The following is a 15,633-nucleotide window of genomic DNA, read 5'->3' on the forward strand; positions in this document are numbered from 1 at the left end:
TTGCTCAGACCAGCGTAAATACTAAGGTACTGCCGGTTCAACAGAGTTTACTGCCCTTTTGTGAAGCTTCTGATCACGCTTACACAAACTAGTAGTGAAGACATGATATTGCCCGCTATTTAGCTGCTTGGGATTGCTCTGATAACCCGACTGCTGCTGCTGCTGATTCCCCTGATGGTTGTAACCTCCCTGGTTACCTTGGTGCCCTTGATTGATGTGCCCGATTTGGTTGCCTTGAAATCCTAAACCGGAACCGCCACCTCCGTAGCCCGGCCCATGGAAACCTCCTCCTGAACCGCCGGGTGGGTTGTTATCATACTGGAACATATTGGAATTCTTGAAATCCCGCATGATATAACAGTCCTTCCAAGGATGTGATGCTGGCTTCTCCTTTGATCCATGCTTTGGACAGGGCTGATTTAACAGGCGCTCCAAATTGGAGCCTGAACCTCCGCCCCTCTGGGGCTGCTTGCCCTTACGGTGCTGGCCATTCTCCTGTGCATTGGTGTTAGCAACAAAGTCCAAGCTGCTGTCGGCCTTGCTCTTACCGCCGTTTCCATGGCCTGCCGGATTATGGTGCTAACCCTTGGCATTGCTGTTCTTCTTACCCTTCCCCGGTTTATCCTCCTCTGAGTCCGGGTCCTTGGTATTATCTGAATCGGCGTATTTAACCAAAGTGGCCATGAGCGTTGACATATCATTGCAGTGACATTTGAGTCTTCCCAACTTCTGTTTGAGTGGTAAGAAACGGCAATTGCCCTCCAATGTTAACACTGCAGTGTTTGCATTGATACGATCTGATGAATGCAAATGGCTGAGACCCGTTTGACCCAATGGGTCGTGGACTCCCCTTCCTCTTGGACACAAGCGGCCAAATCCACGATTGACATTGGCTGCTTACAAGTATCTTTGAAGTTCTGGATAAACCGGTGCTTTAACTCAGCCCATGATCCGACAGAATTGGTTGGTAAGCTCTTCAGCCAAGTGCGAGCTGTTCCTTCCAACATCATGGTGAAATATTTAGCACACACTGCCTCATCCACATCTAACATCTCCATTGCCATCTCATAGCTCTCCACCCACGCCTTTGGTTGCAAATCGGCGGTGTAATTTGGTACCTTACGAGGTCCCTTGAAATCCTTGGGCAGTCTCACATTACGCAAAGCGAGGGTAAGACACGGCACCCCTAAGGAACTGAACACCACACCTAGCTCCACTGAGGCTGTAGGGTGAACCGGAGTATGTTGTCGTGTTCCGTGTCGAGCTGCCAACCCGGCCTCCCGACGTGCGCGGCCATGGTCCACAACATCCTGCGCATTAGCGCCTCCCCCTGCCGGGTTGTTTCCTCGTGGTGAATTTCGGCGACGTGCACTACTGGACACGGCCGGTTCATCCTCCACGTGTCTTCTATAGCTCCGGCTTGGACGGGGAGTGGAATGAATCCTCTCATGACTGTGTGAATACGCCTGCTGTTGATTTAGTGTTGTTTGAAGGAGATCCCTGGCCCGACGTGCTTCCACTGCAACTGGTGACTCGCCGTTGGTTGGGAGGGCCGCTAGGCGTGAAGCGGCAGCCACAATGTTGTCCAACGGGTTGGAATAATGCCCAGGAGGTGTTGGTACATACTGTCGCACAACGTTGTTCTGGCGAGGCGGGTCCATCATGCGCGGTTGAACCGGTGCCCCTGTTCCCGGCGCCTCCGCCCGGTTTAGTATGGGTTGGTTACCAGCTCCTGCTCCTGGTGTGTTGAAGAGATTCTACGGCTCATAAAGCGACGGGAGACGCGATCGGTACCTTCTTCTCATGACTTCCTCTGAAGCATTCTGATCCAGCCTAATCCGGTAGGCCTGTGCTTCCAATTCAGCCCGCTCTATAGCCATCCTAGCATTCTCTGTCGCCAGGTCCGCTTTAGCCTGGGCTATCTGATCTTTCACTTTTGCAATCTCCACATTGTGCTGATCCCTGGCTGCTGCATCCACCTCTGTGGCCATCAACATTGCCAAAGCATCGAACAAATCAGACAGGACTTGGGCTGGAGGCGGCGCTGAGCTTCCTGCTCCTGCTGGTGTGGCCGTTGTTGAACCGGAGAGCATTGCTGCGGTGGTAGATGAATGAGGCGTTGATTGTGTGCCGACCATGAAGATGGCGTCCCGGTTTGGCAGATCAGGGGAATCCGAAATATTGTGGCCCTTGGATCCTCCATCAATCCGGCCGTCCTACAACTGGTAAAGTGATTCGGTCTCTCCAGAAGATTCGTCATCAGGACAGACCATGGTCTCTCCATCGGACACCAGCCCGTCCTCGTACCTTGATCCATGGATGACACCCACAAAAACATGCCTTGCCTCGGGCTGAACCGGCGAAGAACTTGCACGCCGAGCCATTTCGATGATGTCGGTGCAGATGTCCGGCTCAGGGGCCGGTTCGCCGATCTTGCCGATGAAGATGTGAATCCCACCAAAGGGGACCCGGTACCCATATTCGATTGAATCGGCCTCGGGACCCCATCCTGCATTGTCGATGTAGAGCTTGCCGCGACGACTCTTCGTCATCCGGCCCATAGCGTATCCCTTAAGTCCATCGAAGCTGCCCTTCAAGAACTCAAAACCATCGTGCGATAGCCCCATGGTGGGCGCCAACTGTCGTGGGTTTGTCACGGCAGATGTCCTTGTGAAGGGACTTAGTCGTGGAGCCATCGCTACGGGTTAGCTTAAAGGGGTTAAACCAGACAAGGGGACATGGGGAGTTTTATACTAGTTCGGCCCCTTCGAGGAAGGTAAAAGCCTACGTCTAGTTGTGATTGGTATTGCTAGGGTTTTGAAGGCCAGGGAGAGAATCCGCTTTGTCTGGCTCTCGAGTTGTTGTCTCTCCCTAAACCGCAGCCGGGTCGTCCCTTTATATACATAGGTTGACGCCCGCTGGGCTACAGAGTCCCAAAGCTGGATCATAAACGTATCCGGTTCGATCTCTATTCTTCCTATCTTATAATACAAGTTTCATGACTAGGTCGGTTTACATTTATAGGCCTTAACCCACCTTTGGGCCTTGGGCCTTCGTGAAGCGCCATCATCCTTGCATCTTCATGGGCTTCTAATCTTCAAAGAGTCAACCCGGCTACATAAGGCCGGTTTACCTCCAGTAGTAATATCCCCAACAAGCTGTGTTGCTGCAGATTAGAGAAACATGTCGTCCCAGGACTCGGAAGGAGAACACTATGTGGCTAATTACTTTGCAGATCCTAAGGTCCATGGGGATGTGGAGCATTGTGGTTGGACTACGGAAGAAGAAGAGGACTATGAACCCAAGGGAAGGGAGGAGACGAGCTCAGAAGAAGATGAAGTCCCATTACCTCAACCTGGGGACATGCGTGTGGAGTTCAAAAAGTCAAGCCTCCCAGATAGAGTAAAGAAACCTAAGATTGAGTTTATCCCTTTTTGCCTCTTGCAGGAAAACAAGAAAGAACTATGCAAAAAGATGCTGAGCATGGAGTAGGAGATCGATGACCTAAGGGACCAAAATTCTGTCCTCAAGTGCAAATCAAGGAAGAAGCCTACGCCATCAACAAAACCATCACCTTCTTCACCAACAAAGAAGAACTGAGCATCAGGTATGGGCACTCCCCTTGGCAACTGCCAAGCTTGGGGGAGGTGCCCCAGTATCATATCACCATCACTTTTATCTTTACCATTTTTCTTAGTTCGATCTTTTTGATAATATTTTGATCTAGTAGAATAAAGTTTTAGTATGATCTAGTTGTGAGTTTTGCTTTATGATCTTCCTATGTAATCGAGTCCGTGAGCTATATATAATAAAGTTTAGTGTTGAGTCAAGGGTTTGATTATTGTGCCATGATCTTGAGTGAACAAAAGAAAAGAGAAAGAATAAAAGAAATAAAAGAGATCATATGGATCTTATGGGGAGTAATGAGCTCACATATAAAGAGTATGATGATTAAAAGTTGCTGAGAGTTGACAAACATAGTTTTGGTCATCGTTGCAATTAATAGGAAGTAATAAAGAAAGAGAGGTCTTCACATATATATACACTATCATGGACATCTTTTATGATGTGAGCACTCATTAAAATATCACATGCTAAAGAGTTGACGTTGGACAAGGAAGACAACGTAATGGGTTATGTTTTCTTAGATCTGAGATAAATTATATAGTCATGGATCATCCAACATGATTGAGCTTGCCTTTCCCCTCATGCTAGCCAAATTCTTTGCACCAAGTAGAGATACTACTTGTGCTTCCAAATACCCTTAAACCCAGTTTTGCCATGAGAGTCCACCATATCTACCTATGTATTGAGTAAGATCCTTCAAGTAAGTTGTCATTGGTGCAAGCAATAAAAATTGCTCTCTAAATATGCATGATTGATTGGTGTGGAGGAAATAATCTTTATACGATCTTGTGATGTGGAAGAAATAAAAGCGACGGACTGCATAATAAAGGTCTATATCACAAGTGGCAATATAAAGTGATGTTCTTTCACATTAAAATTTTGTGCATCCAACCATAAAAGTGCATGACAACCTCTACTTCCCTCTGCGAAGGGCCTATCTTTTACTTTTATGTCCTACCTTACATAAGATTCATGGTGATCTTCACCTTTCCTTTTTACATTTTATCTTTTGGCAAGCACAATATGTCGGAAAGATCCTAGTATATATGACTAATTGGATGTGAGTTTTCATGAACTATTATTGTTGACATTACCCTTGAGGTAAGACGTTGGGAGGCAAAACTATAAGCCCCTATCTTTCTCTGTGTCCGATTAAAACTCCATACCCATAAGTATTGCATGAGTGTTAGCAATTGTGAAAGACTACATGATGGTTGAGTATGTGGACTTGCTGAAAAGCTCTTATATTGACTCTTTACTATGTTATGATAAATTGCAATTGCTTCAATGACTGAGATTATAGTTTGTTAGTTTTCAATGAATTTTATAATTCATACTTGAAATTGTGATTGAACTGTTACTCTAGCATAATAGATCATATGACAATAATTATATAAGTTGTTGTTCTAAGAATGATCACGATGCCCTCATGTACGTATTTTATTTTTATCGACGCCTCTATCTCTAAACATGTGGACATATTTTTCGGTTTCGTCTTTCGCTTGAGGACAAGTGAGGTCTAAGCTTGGGGGAGTTGATATGTCCATTTTGCATCATGCTTTTATATCAATATTTATTGCATTATGGGCTGTTATTACACATTATGTCACAATAGTTATGCCTATTTTCTCTTATTTTACAAGGTTTACATAAAGAGAGGGAGAATGTCGGCAGCTGGGATTCTGGGCTGGAAAAGGAGCAAATATTAGAGACCTATTCTGCACAGCTCCAAAAGTCCTGAAACTTCACGGAAGCTATTTTTAGAACATATAAAAAATATTGAGCGCAAGAAGTTCCAGAGGGGGCCCACACCCAGGCCACGAGGGTGGGGGGTGCGCCCTAACCCCCTGGGCACGCCCCTGCCTCGTGGGCCCCCTGGTGGCCCTCCGATGCCCATCTTCTGCTATATGGAGTCTTTCATTGAGAAAAAAAAATCATAATCAAGCTTTCGGGAGGAGACTCCGCCGCCACGAGGCAGAACCTTGGCGGAACCAATCTAGGGCTGTGGCGGAGCTGTTCTGCCGGGGAAACTTCCCTCTAGGAGGGGGAAATCATCACCATCGTCATCACCAACGCTCCTCTCATCAGGAGGGGGCCAATCTCCATCAACATCTTCACCAGCACCATCTTCCTCTCAAACCCTAGTTCATCTCCTGTATCCAATTCTTGTCTCTAAGTCTGGGATTGGTACCTGTAGGTTGCTAGTAGTGTTGATTACTCCTTGTAGTTGATGCTAGCCGGTTTATTTGGTGGAAGATCATATGTTCAGATCCTATTTGCATATTAATACCCCTCTTATTATGAACATGAATATGATTTGTGAGTAGTTACGTTTGTTCCTGAGGACATGGGGGAAGTCTTGCTATTAGTAGTCATGTGAGTTTGGTATTCGTTCGATATTTTGATGAGATGTATGTTGTCTCTCCTCTAATGGTGTTATGTGAACGTCAACTACATGACACTTCACCATTATTTGGGCCTAGAGGAAGGCATTGGGAGGTAATAAGTAGATGAGGGGTTGCTAGAGTGACAGAAGCTTAAACCCTAGTTTATGCGTTGCTTCGTAAGGGGCTGATTTGGATCCATATGTTTCATGCTATGGATAGGTTTACCTTAATACTTCTGTTGTAGTTGCAGATGCTTGCAATGGGGGTTAATCATAAGTGGGATGCTTGTCCAAGTAAGGACAACACCCAAGCACCGGTCCACCCACATATCAAATTATCAAAGTAACGAACGCGAATCATATGAACATGATGAAAACTAGCTTGACGATAATTCCCATGTGTCCTTGGGAGCGCTTTCCTTCATATAAGAGTTTGTCCAGGCTTGTCCTTTGCTACAAAAAGGATTGGGCCACCTTGCTGCACTTTATTTACTTTTGTTACTTGTTTCTCGTTACAAATTATCTATTACCTATAATTTCAGTGCTTGCAGAGAATACCTTGCTGAAAACCGCTTATCATTTCCTTCTGCTCCTCGTTGGGTTCAACACTCTTACTTATCGAAAGGACTATGATAGATCCCCTATACTTGTGGGTCATCATCGAAAGCTTCATGTGAGCAGGCTAGCGTATTACTGTATCTCGGGAAAGCCAGCTACAACATCAAGCTCGTCCACACCGACGGCTTCACACGGGCCATGTCACAGGTTAAGTGGTCCATCCCCAACCCCTCTGGTTCAACCGCCGTCGATCTCTTCGACGGCCCTCCCGCTGATCTCCTCTGCCAAGCGGTCAAGGATTTGCGAGCTTTATACGCCATCGAGTCCAATTTGTCACTTCTGAAGGACACGTTCTACGGCGGCGGCTTGGGATCCTTAATTGCCAAGTCAGATCTCATCGACCACGACCATGAGGAGGGCACCCACGAAGGTTCTTTCAAGGTGAAACAAACCATCTGTGACATCAGAGAGCGCACCATGGGTCTGTGCTCTTCCAACTGGAAGGATCCCATCCATGAAATGTGAGGCAACATTTTGTCGGCAAATATTACCTTTTCTAGCTTGCCAACCCGTACCCTTTGTTGTAGTAGCATTTCTCGTGCGGTGCTTTAACTGTGCAGTGTTTAATTATTTCACTTATGCAAAAATGAATTGTTCAATTGGTCTATGTGATGTTTAAGTATGAATTGTCCACTTTAGTTTCACGGATGGCTATATTTGGTTGTTTATAGTGAGTATATGCCTTGTTTATCTGTATTTGGTTGTTAGGTTGGTTGGAGTGAGCATTTTTTCAGTTATCGAGTAGATGCTTGTTTATTTGTATTTGGTTCTTAGTTTGGTTACAGTGAGTATTTTTCCAGTTATCAAGCAGATGCCTTGTTTATCTGTATTTGGTTGTTAGGTTGCTTTTTTTAGCATTTGTCCAATTATCAAGCAGATGCCTTGTTTATCTGTATTTGGTTGTTAGGTTGCTTTTTTTAGCATTTGTCCAGTTATCAAGCAGATGCCTTGTTTATCTGTATTTGGTTGTTAGGTTGCTTTTTTTAGCATTTCTCCAGTTATCAAGAAGATGCCTTGTTTATCATTATCTGCTTGTTAGGTTGGTTGCAGTGAGCATTTGTCCAGTTTTCAAGCATATGCCCTGCTTATCTATATTTGCTTGTTAGGTTGGTTGAAGTGAGACTCTATCCAGTTTTCAATGGCTATATTTGGTTGTTATACTGGTCATTTATGCCTTGTTTATTTCAGTCATTCACAATGTGTGGTTCATTATGTGCAAGTCGGAACTGTGCCGCTCGACTACATCAATACTAGTTTGAACGGCTATATTTTGTTCCAGTTATTCCTGGTGTAGTTAACACATGCCCTTTATTTTCAGTTTTACACATTTATCCAGTGTGATGTTTAAGCATTACCTACGTTCTACTCCCCCCATTCCAAATTACCCGCAATGAAGATTAAAATATTTCATCCAGACTACAATGAGCATCACGAAGTCCTAATGAAGACAGTGAAGGATGGACGGGCATCCATCACAAGGGGTTGGCCTAGAGTCGTGCGCGCCTTACGCATGGAGGAGGGCACAATATGGGCATTCCGCTTCACCTTCTCTAGTAACCAGAATGTCTTTCACCTCTCTCTTTACAGTCTTTAGTACAAATGTGGTTCATCATTCTTTACTTGGTGCTTCTGTAGTTCTTTAGTATATGTACATGTGCATTGAATTATGGATTCGTGGTTGAACCTATATTTGTAATAAACATGGTTGGATATGAAATAAGTGATTGCCTACTTTCAAATTCATAACATTTGATTTTTAAATTAGAGATTAATTGGATTAATTATGGATTAAATAGGGATTACACTGCACACGGTTTGTGAAAGAGAAACGTCTGTGATATACGTGCAGATCAGAAATGTTTCTAGGATCCACTAGTTGTGCGATCAATCTCCACTACACACACGACTTTCTCTTGAAAACTGTTTGCGTTAGGCCACCTTGTGCAAACGTTTATCACATAAAAAGTGTGTGTGATGGACAACCTTTGCCACACAGTTTCTTTCTACGCACCGTGTGTAATGCATTCAATAACGCAAACGATAAAATTATTAATATCGTGTGTTCAATGGCAATGCTATCACAAACGATTTAATGGGAAAAATTGTGTGTGATGTACCTGTGAACAGAAATGTTTTCCTTGGAGCGACTGTGTGGGATGTACATACGAACAGAAACGTTTAGCGGGGACTGACTGTGTGGGATGTACTTGCGACCGAAACAATTTCGCCGTATAATTGTATTTTTAGCTCTACTGTATGTATTTCTGTATTTGAGCGCTCGCCGGTCGCACACGACCTCATTTTTTCGAACGTGTGTGCCAGGAGGGCATATCCCCAATGGTTTCTGGGTCGTGTGGGAAGGACCCCCCTATCGCCCACACTCACTTGACGACGGTTCCAGATACCGTCGCGGAAAGGGGTTTTAAACTATTTGTTTAGGACCGACGTGCACCAGTGAATGGTTGTTCTATTTATATGAGTAATATCTCTTATGGTCATGCACCCTTGATGAGTGGCCTATTTTTACTAATTCTTGATAGTAGTGATACACATATTCATAGTATTGAAGCCAAAAGATATAATTTTAATAATGATAGTGCAACTTATTTGTGGCACCGCCGTTAGGTCATATTGGTGTAAAGCGCATGAAGAAACTCCATGTTGATGGCCTTTTGGAATCACTTTATTATGAATCACTTGATGCTTGCGAACCATACCTCATGGGCAAGATGACTAAGACTCCGTTCTCCGGAACAACGGAGCGAGCAACAGACTTGTTGGAAATAATACATACTGATGTATGTGGTCCAATGAGTGTTGATGCTCGCGGCGAGTATCGTTATTTTCTAACCTTCATAGATGATTTGAGCAGATATGGGTATATCTAAATGACGAAACATAAGTTTGAAACATTTGAAAAGTTCAAAGAATTTCAGAGTGAAATGGAAAATCATCGTAACAAGAAAATAAAGTTTCTACGATCTGATCATGGAGGAGAATATTTGAGTTACGAGTTTGGTCTTCATTTGAAACAATGTGGAATAGTTCCGCAACTCACGCCACCCGGAACACCACAGCATAATGGTGTGTCCGAACGTCGTAATCATACTTTATTAGATATGGTGTGTTCTATGATGTGTCTTACTGATTTACCGCTATCATTTTGGGGTTATGCTTTAGAGACGGCTGCATTCACATTAAATAGGGCACCATCTAAATCCACTGAGACGACACCATATGAACTGTGGTTTGGCAAGAAACCCAAGTTGTCATTTCTTAAAGTTTGGGGATGCGATGCTTATGTGAAAACTTCATCCTGATAAGCTCGAACCCAAATCGGAGAAATGTGTCTTCATAGGATACCCAAAGGAGACTGTTGGGTACACCTTCTATCACAGATTCGAAAGCAAGATATTCGTTGCTAAGAATGGATCCTTTCTAGAGAAGGAGTTTCTCTCAAAAGAAGTGAGTGGAAGGAAAGTAGAACTTGATGAGGTAACTGTACCTGCTCCCTTATTGGTAAGTAGTTCATCACAAAAATCAATCCCAGTGATTCCTACACCAATTAGTGAGGAAGCTAATGATGATGATCATGAAACTTTTGATCAAGTTACTACCGAACCTCGTAGGTCAACCAGAGTAAGATCCGCACCAGAGTGGTACGGTAATCTTGTTCTGGAGGTCATGTTACTTGACCATGATGAACCTATGAACTATGAGGAAGCGATGATGAGCCCAGATTCCATGAATTGGCTTGAGGCCATGAAATCTGAGATGGGATCCATGCATGAGAACAAAGTGTGGACTTTGATTGACTTGCTCGATGATTGTCAAGCCATAGGGAATAAATGGATCTTCAAGAAGAAGACCGACGCTAACGGTAATGTTACCGTCTACAAAGCTCGACTTGTTCCGAAAGGTTTTCGACAAGTTCAAGGAGTTAACTACGATGAGATCTTCTCACCCATAGCGATGCTTAAATCTGTCCGAATCATGTTAGTAATTGCCACATTTTATGACTATGAAATTTGGCAAATGGATGTCAAAACTGCATTCCTTAATGGATATCTTAAAGCAAAGTTGTATATAATGCAACCAGAAGGTTTTGTCGATCCAAAAGGTGCTAACAAAGTGTGCAAGCTCCTGTGATCCATTTATGGACTAGTGCAAGCATCTCGGAGTTGGAATATACGCTTTGATAGTGTGATCAAAGCATATGGTTTTATACAGACTTTTGGAGAAGCCTGTATTTACAAGAAAGTGAGTGGGAGCTTTGTAGCATTTCTGATATTATATGTAGATGACAATTTTTGATTGGAAATGACACTGAATTTCTGAATAGCATAAAAGGATACTTGAATAAGAATTTTTCAATGAAATACCTCGGTGAACCTGCTTATATTTTGGACATCAAGATCTAGAGAGAAAGATCAAGACGCTTAATTGGACTTTCACAAAGCACATACCTTGATAAAGTTTTGAAGAAGTTCAAAATGGGTCAAGCAAAGAAATGGTTCTTACCTGTGTTATAAGGTGTGAAGTTGAGTCAGACTCAATGCCCGACCACTTTACAAGATAGAGAGAAAATGAAAGTCATTCCCTATGCTTTGGCCATAGGTTCTATCATGTATGCAATGCTGTGTACCAGACCTGATGTGTGCCTTGCTATTAGTTTAGCAGGGAGGTACCAAAGTAATCCAGGAGTGGATCACTGGACAGCGGTCAAGAACATCCTGAAATACTTGAAAAGGACTAGGGATATGTTTCTCGTTTATGGAGGTGACAAAGAGTTTGTCGTAAATGGTTACATCGATGCAAGCTTTGACACTGATCCGGATGACTCTAAGTCACATACCGGATACATATTTTTATTAAATGGAGGAGCTGTAAGTTGGTGCAGTTCCAAGCAGTGCGTCGTGGCGGGATCTACATGCGAAGCGGAGTACATAGTTGCTTCGAAAGCAGCAAATGAAGGAGTCTGGATGAAGGAGTTCATATCCGATCTAGGTGTCACACCTAGTGCATCGGGTCCAATGAAAATATTTTGTGACAATACTGGTGCAATTGCCTTAGCAGAGGAATCCAGATTTCACAAGAGAACCAAGCACATCAAGAGACGCTTCAATTCCATCTGTGATCAAGTCAAGGAGGGAGACATAGAGATTTGCAAGTACATATGGATCTGAATGTTGCAGACCCATTGACTAAGCCTCTCCCATGAGCAAAACATGATCAGCACCAAGACTCCATGGGTGTTAGAATGATTACAATGTAGTCTAGATTATTGACTCTAGTGCAAGTGGGAGACTGAAGGAAATATGCCCTAGAGGCAATAATAAAGTTTTTTATTTATATTTCCTTATATCATGATAAATGTTAAATATTCATGCTAGAATTGTATTAATCGGAAACTTAGTACATGTGTGAATACATAGACAAACAGAGTGTCACTAGTATGCCTCAACTTGACTAGCATGTTAATCAAAGATGGTTAAGTTTCCCAACCATAGAAATGAGTTGTCATTTGATAACCGGGATCACATCATTAGAGATTGATGTCATTGACATGACCCATCCATTAGCTTAGCGCTTTGATCGTTTAGTTTATTGCTATTGCTTTCTTCATGACTTATACATGTTCCTATGACTATGAGATTATGCAACTCCCGAATAACAGAGGAACACTTAATGTGCTATCAAATGTCACAATGTAACTGGGTGATTATAAAGATGCTCTATAGGTGTCTCCGATGGTGTTTGTTGAGTTGGCATAGCTCGAGGTTAGGATTTGTCACTCCGATTCTCGGGGAGGTATCTCTGGGCCCTCTCGGTAATGCACATCACTATAAGCCTTGCAAGCAATGTGACTAATGAGTTAGTTGCGGGATGTTGCATTACGGAATGACTAAATAGACTTGGCGGTAACGAGATTGAACTAGGTATGATGATACCACGATCGAATCTCGAGCAAGTAACATACCGATGACAAAGGGAACAACGTATGTTGTTATGCGGTTTGACCGATAAAGATCTTCATAGAATATGTAGGAACCAATATGAGTGTCCAGGTTCTGCTATTGGTTATTGACCGGAGATGAGTCTCGGTCATGTCTACATAGTTCTCAAACCTGTGGGGTCCGCATGTTTAATGTTCAATGACGATATGTATTGTGAGTTATGTGATTTGATGTATCGAAGGTTGTTCAGAGTCCCGGATGTGATCACGGACATGACGAGGAGTCTCAAAATTGTCGAGACATAAAGATTGATATATTGGAAGGTTATGTTTGGACACCGGAGAGGTTTCAGATAGGTTTGTGCTTTTTCCGGAGTACTGGGAGGTTACCGAAACCCCCCGGGGGACTAATGGGCCTTCATGGGCTTTGGTGAAAGAGAGGAGGAGCCGGCCAAGTGAAGGGGCGTGCCCCCCCCAAGCCCAATCCGAATTGGGAGGTGGGCGGCCCCCCTTTCCTTCTCTCCCTCTTCCTCTTTCCTTCCCTTCCTAGTTGGACTAGGAAAGGGGGAACCTACTCCTAGTAGGAGTAGGATTCCCCCTAGGGGCACAACCCACGAGGCCGGCCGGCCCCCTCCTACACTCCTTTATATACAGGGGAGGGGGCACCCCATAGACACACAAGTTGATTTCTTAACCGTGTGTGGTGCCCCCTCCATAGATTTCCACCTCGGTCATATTGTCGTAGTGCTTCGGTGAAGCCCCGCGTCGATAACTTCATCATCACCGTCAACACGCCGTCGTGCTGACGAAACTCTCCCTCGGCCTCAGCTGGATCTAGAGTTCGAGGGACGTCACCGAGCTAAACGTGTGCAGATCGCGGAGGTGCCGTGCGTTTGGTACTTGATTGGTTGGATCTCAAAGACGTTTGACTACATCAACCGCGTTACTTAACGCTTCCGCTTTTGGTCTACGAGGGTACGTGGACACACTCACCCCACTCGTTGTTATGCTTATCCTAGATAGATCTTGCGTGGTTGTAGGCAAATTTTTGAAATACTATGTTTCCCAACAAAAACATCCAAAATAGATAATATAATAGCATGGAACAATCAAAAATTATATATACGTTGGAGACGTATCAAAGACACATGTGATATGCTCTATCTACACAACATCTATTGGCCATTGGGCGACAGGTGGTCATCCGGGTACGCAATAAGGATGCGAAGAGGCATCCTATATCAACAAGGACTAGCTTTTCCACCAATTACTCATCTAAGAGAACTCTCAAGTTAACTATGCTTAGGCTGGAGCAGCCATCAGATGGGTGACTGGATGGGAAGTTGTCTTGATGTTAAATTAACTGATGGTATGGGTCATACAGGTCAAATTAAATGACCTGTATGATCCATCCCATCAGTTAAATTAACCTCGAGGTCCTTGTTTTTTAATACATGTTAAAGAAGGTCTACTGCATTACTTTTTGACAATGTGTGATACGTGGCATACAGTTGATCCATCCGACCTATTTGTGATGGAATAAGCCATGTGTGTTGTGGGCAAATGCTTGCTAGTATACAACCGTTTGCGATTGATGAATTCATCACCGACGGGTTCCCTAGTGTGGTCTGTGTTCATCTGATCACCATCTACTTCTTGTGCTAGCTCGATGTTCCTTATATGCTAAGTTTCCATTAATTGATGGCGTTTTATGAACATGCCACCATTTCCTGCCATTTCCTCACATGTTTCCCGCCACCCAACGATATTGCGCATAAACCTAGGCGGCGCACGACGCACGGAGGCGACAAACGCAGCCTGTAGCACATCCACCTTTTCCAAGCATGCCAACCCACCAAAGTGCCGCCTCTGCCATCAACCTCGTCGACAAGGAAAACGAGCAGGCGCCACGACCCGTCGAGGCCGAGTCGCTCCCCGGCAATGCGATGGACGATGCCGTGATGCACGTCATCGCAAGTGTTGAGCAGACCTTTGGTGCATGGCTCTTGAGCGCCGCAGATCAAGATAGGCATGTCAGTGCCGACAGGCTGTAGCTCGCTGCACAACATGATCAATGGCGCGCTGTAGAGCAATCTAGGCGCGTCCATGCTGATAGGCTGCGGCTCGCCGCACGGCGAGACCGTTGGAGCTCCACAGAGCGAGAGGCATGGCACGCCGCACAGCAAGAGCGGATCCATCGGTGCTTGCCTGCTGTCGACACGGCGTCGCAGCTGGGTACACGTCCCGTCAGTACCCCATTCCTCGCTAGGAGTGGGCAGAGGCCAGCAGCGCCGTACTTGCACTAGAGGCCGGCCGCGCCGTACTTGCACCGGACGCCCGCTGCACCATTCGCATGGGTCGCACCATTTGCCTTGTCCGTGGCTCACTCGATGCCAATGCGCTGGTCGGTAGGCTCGACCGCATCCTTGGCCCAGGTGTCCACCTGGGCGCAGTAGAGGAACATGGCCGTTGCATCCTCGAGCTGGTGAGCTCTGATGAAATAGCCAACTTGGAGCTCGAGATCGCACTCCAGATGTACAACGAGCATGTCGACCGCTTGGACGAACGCCTGGACGAGTTCAGGAAGAGCCAAGAGCTACCATAGGCAAGGACTGATGGTCATGGTCTCATGGATGCATTTTATTTTGCTGAGTCATTTTGACGTGGATAGCTATGTATTCACATCAATCATAGTATTGCTCTGTTTATTCCTCTATTTCAATGTGTGTACTATGTTTTCCATTCTTATATGTTCTGTTTCAATGTGTGTCTATACGCTTTCCATTCTGTATATGTGGATGATAATAGCTAGATTCAAATTAGTATAAAAAACAAAAAGAAAATGGAACTCAAAATATATATAGCTGACGATTTCCAATGCAGAACCGTGTCTGATTAATGATCCTGCCACTCACCTACCAAACCTCGAGCCGCGAGATAGAGTGCCAATTGTGTGGGGGCCAATTGTCTTGCCACATCTTTACATTTTCTTTTTTGAACACCAAATATTTACATCGTCTAATGATTTTTTAACGTGCACGCAAGT

Source organism: Triticum urartu, chromosome 4A (genome assembly GCF_056163025.1).
Source record: "Triticum urartu cultivar PI428250 chromosome 4A, HENAU_Tu73, whole genome shotgun sequence".
NCBI classification, from domain to species: Eukaryota; Viridiplantae; Streptophyta; class Magnoliopsida; order Poales; family Poaceae; genus Triticum; species Triticum urartu.